Here is a 5,432-nt window from a genome sequence, read left to right as displayed (position 1 = left end):
TTGGAGAAACTCCAATCTATGAGGGATCGGCAAAAACATGCACAATAAACCTCACCCTTGAAGGGGGGGAAGAAAAACTGGTTTTCATTGGGAAACAACTTTGACAAGAAGATGAAACCAAACTCAAAGCAGTCCTAATGGAATACCGTGACTACCTAGCATGGTCATACAAAGAGATGAAAGGCATTTCACTAGAAGTGGTAGTACACACGATACCTATAAGGGAAGGTGCTCACCCTAAGGTATGTGGACCTTATTGTACAAATCCTAAGTATGGCACCATGGTTTATGACGAGCTAGAAAAACTCCTAGATGCTGGATTCATCTACGAGATAGAGCACACTGATTGGGTTTCACCCATCGTCATTGTGCCTAAACGTAGCAAGAAGCTCAGAATATGCATAAACAAAGATGATATACCAACAAAGTTGTAGGAACTTATACTATGCATGGCGTAGGTACTCCAAGATGGATCCAAAAAAGTATGTATGCATAATCCATGATAAGATGGACCAAAAAAAGACGGCAATTCCAAGACTTCGGGTGAGGTCCAAGGACACCGATTCTGCATGGCAATTACAGGTTTCACTCATTGGAATGATTACCCATGGGCATGGAAACGGTCATTATGGACACTTCACCCTCAATGGTTTGTGGCCATTTGATCCCAACCTGACGATTGGATCGCTCTCAATTTGTTTGCGCAACCTCGAGAGGATGGATATGCATGACCTTGGAGACCTTGCTACCAATGGGATTCCTAGAAGCAATGCTCGCCTTTTGAATGCTCTATGTTCAAGAAATGCTTTCGACTCCCATTACAGTTCTAAAGGTGCACATGTTTCCACAAGTGGAGCTAGCTTGTCTGAAAATGTAGATGTCACGATCACAGATGCAAATCTAGAAACTGTATCGGAAAGTGACCCGAAGTCTGTCACGGGGGCCATGACAACTTCCATTGCAAGGGCTACAGACACATGTATGAATTTTTTTCCATCAAATACAAGAGAAAACCCACCCTCTTTAGAGGAGAGTGTTGCTATTGAGCCACCATTCCAAAAGTTGCCAGAGAACTTGCTACTCCAACTAGATAATTGTGGGTCTGAGAACAAAAATAGATACTTGTTTGCATACCTTTCTCTTCTTGTAGCAAGGGGCATTTTCAAGACAGTTCAATTGGGCTTCTTGATGGTAGGGCACACACATGAGGACATTGATGCAATGTTCAGCAGGTTTTCTGAGAGCTTGCGGGTGGGACAAACATTCACTTTCCCGCATCTGATGGATACATTCAAAAAATGTACATCATCTTCACCGGCACCATTTGTTCTTACACGGGTTCCTAACTTCAAGGATTATGTGGATGGCTACCTATGTGATGGGCAAGAAATGCTAGTTGGACATGCAAAGCCATTACAATTTCGATTTTACATGCAAGGTGACAGACCAATGATGCAGTACAAGATGCATCCAAAATCACCGAATTGGATGCCCATTGAAGGGGGAATTGAGCTATGGAAGAAAGATAGTGAGGGTCGATCATTGTTGCCAACAGGTTGTCCGGATATACTGCCAATGGCTGCATTTGTGAGAGATCACTTGCAAGTAATATCAGGGATAAAGGATTACATTAAGTTTTGGGAGAGATGTGCAAGTGGAAAGAATGCATCCTATGAGTCCTACATTAGGCCAGTGATAGACTATTGGAAAACCATGATCGGTGAGCTCGAACAGGAAAACATCTCAGAGATAGGAGTGTACAGAGAGTTTTGGCCAAGAACACAATCTCCTGATGAGGAGGATGATATAGATGCTTGCATTAATGATTACCAAGGCTATGAGGAATGGAATGATCACTATTGTGGGCCTCTAAAAGGTAAGCCGAGGGAAGAGTTTAGACCAATGGTGGATGTTAAGCAAGGTGACTTCGTCTTGGTGAGGCCATCAGATCCTATATACCCCATATGGCTTGGGGTTGCCATATCAAGTGCCGAGATGGATGCTGCTTCTCCTAATTTCAAGAAATTATTAATTCAGTATTGGGCACCATCAGTTAAGAGAAAGGGGCTCAGTGATGCAGATGCCTATGTTGATTGCTGGAACAAGTATTGGGCAGAGAATAGGTTGGATCCACAGGTATGGGAGTGTATTGATGCAATTGTCTGGTCATGGACATCAAAATCCATAAATAGACCCAAGAAGATCAAGATTCCACAGAGCGTATGTATCAAAGCACATGAGAGCTTGCTTGGTATCAGAGCATAGAAAATGGTGTCAATTTTCTCCCTCTTAATCTCCCAAACTTCATTGTAAGGTGTGTTCTCATGTGATGTTTCTCAATTGTTGTTATCTTGTCAATGGGTATTTGCATATTATTAATATGACAATTTTCAGAACCTGACCTTCACCAACAACTGCTTTGTTTCTAGTGGAACTCACTATGCATGGTGTTTGTTAACACCACCAACTGTGTTTATTAACACCTCAAGTAAAATATACATGTTGTCCCTAGACGGTGTTTATTAACACCACCAAATACATGATTTTCAAACTCTGCCACAAATGCTTTATTCCTATTTTTATACGCAATGAACTGTTTCACAACCAATGAAGTTTTTCATAATCATTGGAATTCCAAATATTAGCTTATTCAATATTGGTAAAATTCCCACAATCAATGGAAATTTTCCCAAATTTAATGAAGCCTTTCCCCATTTTAATGAAATCCACCCAATTTCAAAATTCCCAAAATGCAACTTTTGTCCCACTTTATCTACTACTGTGTTAACTGGGGAACTGATAGACTGACAATCCAGAATCGTGACACCGTAGTCAAGGTGAATGTGGGAATAGGAGCTATAAAACCAATCATGCCTAGAGCATTGGATGTCATAGCTTCAACAACAATCTCAAGCAAATCAGCTCCCTTGCAATAGCATGCCATAGCAGGTGACTCACAAAGCAATGTCAATAACCGGATACAAACATTGGCAACCATCGACAACTGCCATTCATTAGACCCCATCTTGTCATAAATTGCTGCTAAGGTGCTACAGGTAGATCCTCCACTCCAACATGCAGAACCAATCGATCTAGAGATGCCATTCTTTATGGCTGACCTCGAGTGGCACAATGAACCTGAAGAAGGTGCCCATACCAATGATGACTCAAATTTTCCTTGGGATCTTGAAATAGAGGCTGCAACTGCTGAAATTGAAGGTCAAATCTTTGATAATGACTTACCCATTCTGCATGCCCTAATGGCAGTCGAGCTCCCAAAAGTTGAACCTCCAAAGTTGAATAAGAGCAGAAGATCCCGCAAGAAAGTTGGAGGGAAGGTGCTCACCCTAAGGTATCTGGACCTTATCACACAAATCCTAAATATGGCACCATGGTTTATGACGAGATGGAAAAACTCCTAGATGCCAGATTGATCTACGAGATAGAGCATACTAATTGGGTTTCACCCATTGTCAGTGTACCTAAACGCAACAAGAAGCTCAGAATATGCGTAAACTTAAAAAATGTGAATGCCGCCACAATTAGGGATGACTATCCCCTACCCTTAACAAAAATAGTGTTGGAAAATGTGGCAGGATCTGAAATATATAGCTTCTTGGATGGCTTCAGTGGCTATAACCAAGTGCAAATTGCTCCTCAAGACCAATCAAAAACAACATTTGCTATAGAATGGGGTATTTTTGCATATAGAGTCATGCCATTCGGCCTTTGTAATGCCCCAGCCACATTCCAGCGAGTCATGTTCACAGCTTTCAAGTCATTTTTGAATAAGTTTTTACAGGTGTTATTGGATGATTTGTGCATTTATTCAAACAAATAGGACCACTTCAAATGTCTTGAAGCAGTACTAATCAAATACAAGAAGTATGGCATCTCCCTAAATTCAACAAAATGCCAGTTCATGGTCACCCATAGAGTTGTCATTGGGACACATCCTCTCTCAACATGGGATTGCGATTGACATGGACAAAATCAAAATCATCATGGAATTGCCTCCTCCTACAAATTCCAAAGGTGTACATGTCTTTATGGGACATGCCAACCATTATAGAAGATTTACATTGCGGTATGCCATGATAGCTAGACCACTTTACAAATTATTAGTGGAATTCTTATGGACAAAAGAGTGCGACCAAGCCTTTGAGCTTTTAAAGTGGCACCTAATCACATCACCCATCCTTATATCTCCCAATTGGGATATTGATTTTCATGTTCATACAGATGGATCCAAGTATGCAATTGGGAGTGTCCTTTGTCAACCTGGTGAACATAAGAAAGACTACCCATTCTACTTCGCTAGTTGACAACTCAATGATGCAGAGATCAACTATACTACCATAGAAAGAGAAGCCCTACCAATGGTGTATAATGTAAAGAAATTTTGGCACTATCTACTAGAAAATGATTTTGTCTTCTACACTGACCATCAAGCATTGCTTTATCTTGTGAACCATCCAAGTACAACAGGAAGAATAACCAGATGGCTCCTCTTGCTTAAGGAATTCAACTTCAAAATAGTGGTCTGCAAAGGTGCCCAACACTACATTCGCAATCACATGTCTCGAGTCAAGTCAGGAGAAGAAGCCACTGGAGTAGAAGATGACTTACCAGATGCCACACTGTTTCAAATCGATGTTGTTCCAGAATGGTGTGGAGATATCATTGGATACTTGATGGCAGGAAGACCACCCCCTGAAATCAAAGCAGTAGATGCCAGAAAATTGATTCTAAAAGCTACACCCTATCAACTCATTGCAGGACAACTATATAAGATGGGCAAGGACTAGATATTAAGATGATGTGTAATGCCTCATGAGATCATGCCAATCCTGAGTGAAGTCCATGAAGGCATTGTAGGAGGACACTTCCAAGGGGAAGCCACAGCAAGAAAAGTTCTCCTTATAGGCTACTGGTGGCCAACACTGTGGGCAGATGCCTATGAATATGTAAAAGGCTGTGATGTTTGCCAACGGACTACTAAACCACAACACAAAGACTTCAATCCCCTAACAACAATTGTTGCACAAAAACCATTTGAGAAATGGGGGATTGACTATGTGGGTCCCATACATCCAACAACAAAAAGAACACAAGCACGCTACATCATTGTGGCCTTTGATTACTTTACAAAATGGGTTGAAGCTAAAGTAGTCAGAAAGGTAGATGCCAGAAGCACAGCAAGATTCTTATATGAAATTGTGATCACCTGATTTGGATGCCCTATTGAAATTGTGTCGAATAGAGGCACACATTTTGTCAATGAGGTAATCCAAGAACTCTTGTTTGGCTTCATGGTCATCCATAGAAAAAGCACACCCTACTACCCCAAAGGAAATGGACAGGCTGAATCCACCAGCAAAATAATATGCATTATCCTCACCAAGATAGTAGAACCATAGTGTTCTGATTGG

This window comes from Dipteris shenzhenensis, chromosome 12 (genome assembly GCF_047967505.1).
Source record: "Dipteris shenzhenensis isolate YYH24624 ecotype China chromosome 12, Dip_SZ_1.0, whole genome shotgun sequence".
NCBI classification, from domain to species: domain Eukaryota; kingdom Viridiplantae; phylum Streptophyta; class Polypodiopsida; order Gleicheniales; family Dipteridaceae; genus Dipteris; species Dipteris shenzhenensis.
The sequence above is the reverse complement of the archived record's forward strand: the minus strand, read 5'-3'. Positions refer to the sequence as shown.